Consider the following 11,908-nt stretch of genomic DNA (forward strand, 5'->3'; position numbering starts at 1 on the left):
CACTGAAAGGGACCACTCTTCAAAATGAGTAGCTGCTACTTGGGTAGACTTACATTTTACTTTTGATATACTTAATAAATTAATACATTTTAATGCAGGATTCCCTTTTTCTGTTATGATAAAACTATGAGTACCATTACTTTAGATCAGTGGTTCCCAAATGGTCCAGCCACGGGTTCCAGATTTCTCCTTCGTCATTAGTTCAAGGTCCATGCAGTTAAATACATTTAGCGTCATACTTGTATTGGGCCATGTCACTGAGCTAGTTCGCCGTCTCCGTCAAGTGTCTGTTAGCCACTCAATCTACAGTAGAAATCGGCACTTCAAAATAAAAGCTCTGTGCTGGAAATTCACTCTATTTTAAAATAATAATAATAATAATAGTGTTTTTTGAAAAACTTTAATTGTTTGCGAGTCACCTGTGGTCCATTCAGAATGGACCTGTGATCCACTTTTGGACCGCGACCCACCAGTTGGGAACCACTGCTTTAGATGATGGATTTTAAGTACCTCTCCTATCACTGCAGCCTGATAAATTCACACCAGACATAAACACATATGTACAACAGAGATAAAAAAGAAAAAGAGATAGCAATTGGTCATAAACTGAATGTCATATTTCTCCATCTGGCATTTTGTTTCACCTTTACCTGCTGGCCACTTCTCTGCATTTACAACATTTTTTATAATGCCAGCTGACTCCAATGCAAAACACACACTCATAAATCACAAGTGTGTGTGCAAAAGTGACTCCCAGTCCTCTGCAGAGCTGTAAGGTGTTGGGCATGGCATCTCAAGTGGGAACAGAGTGGTAGCCATGGTGCAGAAAAAAGCAAACAGGAAGCCTGACACCTCAGGAAACTGGTTGTCAGACGAAAGAAACAAGATCCACTCGGCCATGGAGAAGTAAACTGGAAATGAGTAGAAACTGCAAAACGAAAATTGAATAATTTTACATGTAAGTAAAGGATCTTTGTCGCAAATTAAAGAGAATCTTTTTTTCATGCTATGCCTCTCTGTAATGGCTTCATGTGAAAAATAAAGGCCATCACTTTGGTAAACGTTCAAGCCCTCCATCAGCTGTGTGATTGATGCCTCTCCTCTGTGGTGTTCTCCAGGGAATCCCGATCACATCACCTGCATCATGTCTCAGAAAAAGCTGTCTGGAGCAAATTCAGCCCCCAGGCTTGTTGTCAAGATTATAGGCAGCAAACAAGTCAAGCAGTTTATTGAGGAGCCCAAAGAGTGAGTATAATTACAAGACTGGCTGTTTATTTAGCGTCTTTCAAAATGCTTAAGCTGCTGAACAAACATTGCCCAAATTATGATGCTTGCTTACAGTAGTTTTATTTTTGACCTTTTCTTCCTATTTTACCTTGTGTTTTCTATCATCTCCTATATGTCCATATTCTGCTCTGCTTGTTTGCTCTGTAAGGCTTTAGAACTGTTGTTTTAAAGTTTCTTCTTCCTCCTCCTATTTTTCTGCTCTCTATTATTGTTATGACCTGTAGGCATTTAAATTCAAGATACTCAGTCTGATTGTTGACTGATGACTGCAGGGGGAGTTGACAGTCTTTTAAAGTGCAAAAAGGATGCAAAAAGGTACTTGAGTATTTCTATTTCATGCTACTCTCTGCTTTCTTCACTTCACCTCAGAGACAACAACTGTACTTTGTACTACACTAAATTTATCTGATAGCTATAGTTACTTTCAGATCGTTTACATACAAAATATATGCTTAGTTTATAAAATATTATATCATTATAAATTAATTATAGATCCAATGTTACAGATTAAACTACCCAACTGTATTTAAAAGTAGTTTAAATTTGCTTACTTTTGACCAGCTACAACATGCTGCTTACACAATAATGCAGACATAGCATGAAGCAATAATATAATGTCAGACTGAAAAGGGTCTGCTGCCTAGTGAGTAATTTTACATTTTGCTGCTAGTACTTCTTAACTAGTACTTAAGTAAGATTTTGAGTGCATTACTTTCACTTAAACTGGAGTTAATTTACTTTGAGGTACTGCTACTTTTACGATACATAAACGATATGAATATTTCTACCAGCACTATATAATCTCGTGAATTGTTAACCTTTAAGTATATACTGTTAACTGCCATCACTAATTAAAACTTTATTTTTTAAATATTGTATTTTGGAACAATCCCACTTTTTTTAACAGATTGCATTCCGCTGAGTTCTATATGATTTTTTCCCTCTTTATCACATAATTATTATTATTTACTGTGTAGTTTTGTTGATTGTGTTATTGTGAAGCCCTTTGATGCTTTATCTGTGATTGCTGGATGCGCAGATGGAGTTGACTTGATTTAATATGACTTGCACTTCAGGATCATTTGTGTTTTTGTGAGTGCTTTACATGTTTTGTCCCAAACAGAAGTTCTGGGGAGATGGCACAGAAAGAAGCAAATCCTCCAGCTGAAGCTGCACTTGGTGATTTCAAGAAAACTCCAGAAAACCAAGATGTGACGGTGTCCAGGTCTCACAGGCAGGTGCAGCACCGAGTGGACTCCGCACTATGGGCTGTGATCAACCAGGTAGATGTGTGATAGTTCACTGATATCCACAGGAAGTAGAAATAACTTAATTATATAGCACCATTCAAAACCCACAAAATAACAGTCATGAATTAATCATCTTGGGTTGAGCCCTGAGTGTTCATACATCCAAGTAATCTAGAGATGTGCATGCATATACCTGACCTGCGCGGAGCTACTGTGACTGGCTGCACAGGGCTACTGCAACTAGCCTCTAGCGTCATGTCAGTAGATTTGAGTTATTAAACATGATAACACAAAAAAGTAGAAGTAGTCATGTTTACTTATACTTTTAGACTGTCGTAGACCATGGGAATGGCAGAATTTTGTAGATGGGTGTAGTTCCCATTTGATGGCAAATCCAGCTGTTGAGATTTTTTACTCACAACTACAACTATGAACCTCATCGTGGAATGAGAGGAAAAGTCATACGATCAACAAAGTCAGTAGGATTCATCTACAGGAGAACATGAATATCTGTACCAAATTTCATGACAATCCATCTTGGAATTGTTGAGATACAGTAAGTCATTTTGTACCACAGTGGTAGATATTGCCATCCTACAACTCATGCTACTAACATGGCTTTATAGAATGTAAATGGGTGAGTAATGTAAAAATTCACCCCTTGTGCAGTTGTCAATAATGTTGAAAGTAGCTGTGTGTGCTTTGTACCAGGGTGTAAACATGTTTATTTCTGCTTTCAAGTTGGGCATTTTAACATGGGGGTCTATGGAGATTGATTCGCTTCTAGAGCCAGCCTCAAGTGGACATTAGAGGAACTTCAGTTTTCGGCACTTCCGTGTTGGCCTTATTTTTCAGCTTTTAGGTTGCTGCTTGATAAAAATGTAGCAACCAGGTTACACCTGTCCGACGTGCCACTTCGTCAGTCACCTTTTACAGTACGTGCGTCTGCTGTTAACATTCCAGGATGCCGCCACCAATGCCAGATTGTCAGTAACAGCACATGGTTACGTTCAGGCAACAAAAGTCCGTGGTTCATTTTAGGCAATAAAAGCATGTGGTTAGGTTGAGAAAAAAACATCATGGTTTGGCTCTTCATCATAACACTGGGAAGCAAACACTGGGCTCCTGGGTGAAAGGCCTATCCACCACCCCTCCGGCTTGCCCTACTGCAACTTTCCAGCTCCTTATATTACATTTTAACCTGACAAACCACCATGACAGGTGCCGTCCGGCTGTCTCATAAACTGACGCTGCCTGTCTGCATATCATACTGTCGCAACAGGTGCCATCTGGCTGACCAGGGCCGTATCATAACCTTGCAAAAGGTTACTGCTGACCACCTTACAAACTGATTCTGTGCGGCCGCGTATCATACAAAGATGGCTTTTGGCATCAGGAGTCTGAAACTAAAATCACCAACAAACTGGCAGTTTTTGATGATTCAGGAATGAGAACAGGCTGCTCTGTCTCACCTCTGCTCTTTAGATGCAAGCTGCAGGTCTGTGTGTCTGTTCGATCAAGGGTGAGGTTGAGCCACACACACACAGAACAGAGAAGCCAAGTGGACAGGATGAAGCATGCACTTCAGCTGAATTCACACAAAATCTGGCGATGCAGTACCTTCCTGCAGGGTTGTGCGGAGATGTGGGTGTGCTCAGTTGTGCTATACAACATAACGGCCATGAAACAATCAGACAATAACTTTGTATTTCTCTGACATACTGTTTTGTTCTTGTAAAGGGCGCTCCCTCACTCTTAAGCTCACTTGACTACCGCTGCATGCAATATTTCTGAGCTGAGGAGGAGGCACCGAGTTTGAATGTCGTGTTTACAAACAGTAAACAACAAATTCTATGTTGTAGGCCTTTAAATGGAGAACCCAGATGAAGCATCATATCGGACTGCCACCGCAAAAAGTATGAAAGCAGTGTGTTTGCCTAGAGCACCTATTTACTTTCTACCATTATTTTTGAGTGTCTTGTGCTTTATACAGTGCCTTCAAAAACCAGAGCCACCCCAAGAAATCTTTCATAGTGGTGGCCAGATGAGGTCACTGAAAATCTTGGGGTTGCACACCAAAACCAAAAGACATAACTTTTTTTTGATTTCCACAACAATCGTTTATTAATGTGTTAATGTATCTGTTTATACATGTGTTAGGTTATTCATTGTGATTCAGGCTAGTTTTCCTTTTTCTGAAGAAGACAAATGTACACTTTTAATTTGAAGGAATACATTGATTGTAAGAGACAAAACATTTACTGGTGAAAGCCTTCTTAACTTTAGGGGAGACACGTGGGTACCCATCGAACCCATTTTCACTCAGATATCTTGAGGTGAGAGTTCAAGGGATCCCTCGTGGCTTTCAACAAGAAATCGAAATTTGGGTTACAAAAAAGAAAAGCAAGTAGGAAAGAAAGGAAAAGAAAGCAAACTGACTTTGAAACAATACAATTTAAACAGTGTGTGAGAGAGACATGGATCAAGAGAGGACTGACAGGGGGCCCAAAGAAAGCCTTAGCTTATGCATAATAATGGCCAGAAGTTGGTGCTACACCCCTGCCTCAAGTAAATCCCTAGAATGCAGTGAAGAAAAAGTAGACAGTGTCACAAACTGAAATCCTTCACTAAAGCAGCAGAACTTCAAACACTCAATTAAAACACATTTTATCTGTTAATGGTGTAAATGTGGAACCTGGAGAGTAAGCAGTAGGCTAACTCTAGCTGCCAGATGTAGTCTAGATCAAAGAAGTAATAGTAAGGAAGAGCTTCTGAACTGTATGTACAGAGTAACGGCACTTAATCTTGCCTGTGATGTTTTTAGGTCACTTCCAGGAGAGTAAACACAGCAGACATGTTCATGGAGGCTTTACTTCACTGGTGGTATCGTTTTTTTCTCCTCAGGTTCCTGACAGGCTGTGTGTAACAGCGCCCTCTGGTGATCGCTCCAGGTCCTACATTCACCCAAAGACTCCTCACAGCTCTGATCCCAGTGCAGCTGAAGGGCCGCAGACAACAGAACAGGTTCTCCTGTAAAATATAACCTTAAATACAGCTTTTAATAACACTTTCTTACAGTAAAATTGTCATGTATGACTCATGACTCATAACATGTAGAAATAAGCAGCCAGAAAGGCTCCTGTGTATATTTAAAACAAAGCACTGTTTTGCTGTTTTAATTAAAAAAGGGAGAATGTAAAAATATTTAAAAGGGATGGATGTGGAGTCTCTGCCAAAATGATAAAACAGAAAAAATGCAATCACATTGTCAGAAAAAATATTGGTTTCGTACGTTTCTGCAAATCACAGATATGCATGTTATTATGTAGCGGGTAAGTTTCGCTGTGATAAAAGAGCAGTGTGTGAGGATTGCACACAAACTAAAACTTCTCATATTTAGAATTTCTTCAGTGTTAATTGTTCAAGAGGATTTTACCAGGAGCCAAATCATCCACAGAGGTCTCCTCTTCTTCAAATCAAATCAACCTGGTGGATTAAAACCAATGGAAAAAACTTAATAAAGCTGTTTCACATTACAAATCAGTGTTTCTCCTATAATAGCCCAGCACTTGCTAATGTGTGCTCACCTTTTTTTCTGATTGAGACAAAAGGAGGATTTTACCATGAACCGATTTCACATTAAAAGAATCTGCATTTATATAACACTCTTGTCATGGAGGATCTGCGAACTATGGTGGCCAACATGAAAAATGGAATGGCCCTATCTAGATCCAGTGTTTGGTTTGTCCGTTCCATGGTGGAGCAAAATTGCTCCAAAATGCCTATGTAGATGTAAATGGATCATTCTGTGGTAAGGAAAACAGAACAATCCTTATTTTCAGATGACTATACACTAAAGAAAACATACTTATTATATTTTGTTACTTTTCTCCCAGTTTATTCCCCCAAATCCTACATTTGGACACTGGACCTTTAATGTGTAGTTGCATTTATGCACAAAAACCACTTGGTTAGGAAAAGATCATGTTTTGGTATAAAAGACAGTTTTAGGGGACAATCCCCACCACAAACACAGCAATGTCTCAGTAAAAAACAATTGCTTTTCTTGACACTAAAACAGCCATGGGTCAAAGCTGCAGGAAACACAGCAATGGGTACTAAAATACACCCATCATAAAAAAAGACAATCAGTTTTGTTGTTGGTTGTTCTTTAACAATGGTCTGCAGCTTGGCAGGCGTATTATTGTCCAGGTGTCACGCCATCCACTATCCCCTCCATCTCCAGATGACAAAGTCAGCCCATGCACTGTCACTTTAGAAACGTTGATGATACATATGATACATATGAAACATGCAAATGTAATGTATTTGTGGTCTGCAGAAATGCACAACGTCACCATTTTCTGGGCTGAAAAAATGGCGTACAGTGATAAAAAAGGATCTATGGGGGTATTAAATACATGCCAGAAACAATCACTTGCAGAGAGGTTTTCATATAAAATACTCAAAAATAGATTCCCTCCCTTAATATAAACCCATGCTTCCCTGAATCTTTTAATTTAATCCTTCATGTTGGCTTTGATTGACAAGATTAGGGGCAGGCTGCTTAAATAAACTATAAATTAAGTTCTTAAAACTCTTTATGTAGAAGCTGATTGAGGAACACAGCCTCACTTTGGTGTGTTAGGGATTCATTGCAATTAAAGTTTATAATTCCAAGCACATCCCATCTTAATGAAAACTTTAAGAGGCTTTTAAGATATGAAATTAAGTGGTTGTTTCCTGATGAATGCTTCATCGGGTCTTCTGTGCTGCAGCGTTCAGCTCTGTGATCCACATCACAGATTCATAGTGTAGCGCTGCTGTTTAACTGGACCGTTGGCACCATGACTGAAGATAAACTCTCATATTTTTCTCCCAGACAGCCGCGTCTGAGGACAGAGATAAGGCTGAGCTCTCCTCGGCTGTCAGAGAGGAGCTGTCTGATTGGCGGCTCTTCTGTCTGAGATCAACAGAGGACGAAGTGGCAGCTCTTGATCTCACCTGCAGTGGGACGCTGAATCGATCTGAGATCACTCACCTGTTTCTGAGAAATGACGTTCCACTGAAATTACCAACGTTTTCTCTGCTTCTGCAAATGTTCTCTGATAAAAATGATCCAGTCCAGGTAAGGCAGCACTAGCAGTTAGACATGCATACAAAACTGTTCTTACAGTTGCTTTTTTGTTTTTAATTACTGACCCTATAAATGTTATATATTACGGGGTGGCTGTTGCAAATATGAACTCAGTGGATGGGAGAAAATCTTCTTTGCAACTGTTAAGATAGAAAAACAAAAAAAAATGCTGACTAACAAAAATGTCAACAGAAGGAGGAGTCCTCTGTGAATGTCATACAAACCATGGATGTATAAAAAGCTCAGGACAAAGCGTTGGTGGTGGTACCCCATTCATTCCTATGAAAGTTGCTCAGTGATGGGTGAGGCCAACAAAGTTTGACTTTCTGTGTATAATATTGCATAGACATAGTTGTAGTTACACAGTTTGGCCACCATGTCACATCGGCTTCAAAGTCTAGCAACGTTCTGGGGGGCTGACACAAACACATGTAAGATCAAAGATGGCATAGTTTTTCTTCCTTGCCGACTGACTGCAGCACTCCTCAGCAGCAGTGAGATCTGTGCTGCCACCAGTGTAAATTCATTATGGAAACGCATTGCATTCGAAAAAGAGAAAACAATTTTTAGACATCTTCCTGCTTAATATTAAGTTACTATATCGCATAGGCGTTTCTAGCCCATTTTTGGGGGTGCTGAAGCACCCCTAAATTGAATCCCAGCACCCCCAAAATTTGAGAGATTTCACAAAAATACAGCAGCAGTTAATATTAACCCTATGGGCCCGAACAACGCATAGTGCGTCCAAATTCACACCTGTTCTTCTCTATAGTTTTTCTCCGCGACTGTGCGTCATAGCGAGAAGCCACGCATATCACGCGAAACAGCAGAACTGTAGCTTTCTGACAAGACCAAGCACTTGTCGGTAGTCTAGTGTTTTCATAGCGAAAAAAAAAGATAAATTTACACTAAAATGATGTATAACAGAGCTTTCATACAGCTTTGCACACACATTACTCTTGGATGGATTGCTCGCGAATGCAGGCTCGCACAGAAATGCCACGCATATCACATGAAAGCGCAGGAGCAGAGCTTTCCAGTGATACCACACACATTATTGTACTGTCATCCCATCATGCTATAAATACAGATTGATTGTCTACAAAATAAAAACCTGACGAATTTCTTTACAATCCATTATACAGATCTTGTTATCAGTCACTTCATATAGTGAGGAATATCATATCTTACCATGTCTTAGGCTTGCGTGTGTTTCTCCCTGTCTGTCCACATTTGTAGTCCAGCTTTCAAGATGCAAATATCTCCATATTGTCCAGTTGACACTCCATCAAACTTTGTATGACAAGACCAGCCACTTCACCTTTGCGCACACAGACAACTGAGGCCTAATTATGCATGCATGACAGGGCAGTAGTCACCATATACATTGAGGGGGACACATATGAGCTCAAAAGTAAAGGTAGGAAAAATACCCCCCAAAAAGGCCTAGGGCCCATAGTGTGTGTGTGTGTGTGTGTGTACAGACAGACGGACAGCCTCATCATGGATATAAGATTGTTTTTTTGAAAAAAAGAGCCAGGTTCAGGTAAGAGTGTAAGATCAAATGGTCTATCTATCTAGAATGATGTTGTAAGTTGGATCAATGTATCAGTTTATTAGATATAAAACGCATTGTTTGGTTATTTGCCTTTTTTGCCCCAAAAAGTGTTGTGCTTTTCTTTCACAAATGTGGGAATGAAATTGCTTAAAATGTACAAAACAGTGAAATTTATCTTGCCTGGCCGGGCAGCTCTCTGGGTGCTCAGCACCCCTAAACCTCTGATCCTAGAATCGCCCCTGCTATATCGTAATTACAATAAAAGATGTAATTACGAGATCAGCGTCCTGTAATTATGAGAGAAAGTTCAGGTCAATCGTTGCTAACCCAGGAAAGCCCAGTCTGACCTGCTGGAAGCTGCTCGCTTCCTGAAGGAGTAGTTATACCAATACGGGATGCTTTAGAGATATAAATTGAAGCATTTTCTTTTTTTGTCATGATTATGAGATCAGGATCTTGTGATTATATGGTGTTTTCTCATCATTAGAGGATCCTGATCTCGTAGTTACTGTGACTTTTCTTGTCTTTTCTTTTTTTTTTTTTTTTTTGAATACAATGCTCTTTTGTAACACATTGCATTACAGATTAAAATGGTTAACTGTATTCATGCTAATATGCTAACATGCTAATCAAGTGCTAATGGTAAAAAACTGGGCCTTTAACTGTCAACAAACTAATGTTAGCATTTTAAATTCTAAAGAGTACATTATTGTTAAAGTCATGTGAGCTTGTGAACATACCAACCTTCAGCTTTAAAGGGATAGTGCACCCAAAAATGACAATTCAGCCATTATCTACTCACCCATATGCCGATGGAGGCTCAGATGAAGTTTTAGCATCCTCACATCACTTGTGGAGATCCCAGGGGAGAGTGGGTAGCAGCACAACTCCACCTAATGCAGGCTGACTCCGCCCCAGATTCAAACGTCCAAAAACACATAATTGAAACCACAAAATATCTCCATACTGCTCGTCCGTAGTGATCCAAGTGTGCTGCAGCCCCGACATAAAAAGTTGTTTGAAAAAACGTCATTTGAACTCTTGTTTTTAGCCTCACTGTAGCCTGCAGCTCTATCTGCTTCTGTGTATACAGAGCTCACGTGTGTGTGCTTGTGCGAGACCGTGAGACAGGGGCACTGCATTCATGTGTGTTCACATGCTTTTGCTGGTGTCACGCACAAGCGCGCACATGTGAACGCGGTGTGAAAACAGTTCAAATGATGTTTTTCCAAACAACATTTTATGTCAGGGCTTCTGGACACTTGGATCACTACGGACGAGCAGTATGGAGATATTTTGTGGTTTCAATTATGTGTTTTTGGACGTTTGAATCTGGGGCGCCGTCAGCCTCCATTAGGTGGAGTTGTGTTGCTAACCCCTCTCCCCTGGGATCTCCGCAAGTGTTGTTAGGACTCTAAAACTTCACCTGAGCCTCGGCATCGGCATATGGGTGAGTAGATAATGGCTCAATTTTCATTTTTGGGTGCACTATCCCTTTAAGCATAAAAAATTCATTCTGCACAACTCCGCTCCACCTACTAGCTTTTCCCGGAGCTTTCAACCAAGTCTCAACATCTTTCTCAGCAGATAGAATTTGCCTTTGACCTTTGTAACTTGGGGCATGTGATTACAGATGGTTGTAAAGTGCCAGCATGTTAACGTCTTGTATTTAAGTTGGATTTTAACAGCCTTGAGCAGCTGGTGGATTGTAGGACTCCAAAGGCTTTATGTGATTGATTTTCAGAGTAACTGAACCTCAACCCTTGTATGGGATGTGTCAGAAACCTACTCCCATAAACTGAAATAGTAACATCAAGCAATATCTCATTACATTTTGTTTTTAACTGTTGTATATGGCATTAATCTCAGTGTTTCTCTTTGTGTGTCGTTAAAGATTCATTACAGAGATCTCCTGCAGTTCATAATAAGTTCTGCTTTCCCTGAGGAACTCCACAATGACAGTGAGGTAGTAGGCCGTTTCCGGGTGCAAAATAAACATATCAGATTCTGTATCTGCTCTTTGCAAACAAACTGAAGATGCAACATGTTCTCCTTTCACCTCTCTGCAGCTTCAGTGAAGCTGAACCAGAGGGGCAAAGCTTCCTCACAACGCTGACATCACGAATCTGAGGCAACACACAGCGAGAAACCATCTGACCACGGCTCTGCAACACCTCAAAGGACTACAATTCAGTATATGTTGTGACAGAATTTATCATGTATGATTGAGATTGTGCTACTAATTTAATATACATGATAGTTACAGTAAACTTATTGGCACACATTTTGTATAGAGTAACCTGCTATTGTTTTTCCTTGCACTGGCCTGCTTATCAGGGCACTCAAGGACACTTCAGCATCTGGACAAACTGGTCATCAGCTGTTTAATGACCCAAGAGCCTTAGTTCACCTAATTTACAATGTTATATTCAATTACCTACTCATTGTGTTTTAGCGCCATGTCAAACATACATAAAGTAGTTATGTTAGTTGAGGGTGAAATGTTAACTGCAATTGACACCCAGCATGTTGCAAAGCATTGCGCTATTTCATGTGCAATAACTGACAACCATAGGGCACACTAGATGTATCATACAGACTGAAGCACTTAGTTCTGATCTGGGGAGCCAATGTAGTAAATGGGATTGGGATTGGGATTGTAAGAAGGACAACCGT

General features: G+C 40.1%; 1 non-coding gene across 1 annotated transcript; it reads left to right on the forward strand.

Moving 5' to 3' along the window:
• The first annotated feature begins 7,534 nt into the window (after nucleotides 1–7,534).
• Nucleotides 7,535–11,437, forward strand: LOC117253751 (uncharacterized). Its single transcript, XR_013491729.1, has 3 exons — nucleotides 7,535–7,665; nucleotides 11,127–11,198; nucleotides 11,302–11,437. It is a non-coding gene; the product is annotated as an uncharacterized LOC117253751 (transcript).
• The last annotated feature ends 471 nt before the right edge of the window (nucleotides 11,438–11,908 follow it).

Source organism: Epinephelus lanceolatus, chromosome 6 (assembly GCF_041903045.1).
Source record: "Epinephelus lanceolatus isolate andai-2023 chromosome 6, ASM4190304v1, whole genome shotgun sequence".
Lineage (NCBI taxonomy): Eukaryota > Metazoa > Chordata > Actinopteri > Perciformes > Serranidae > Epinephelus > Epinephelus lanceolatus.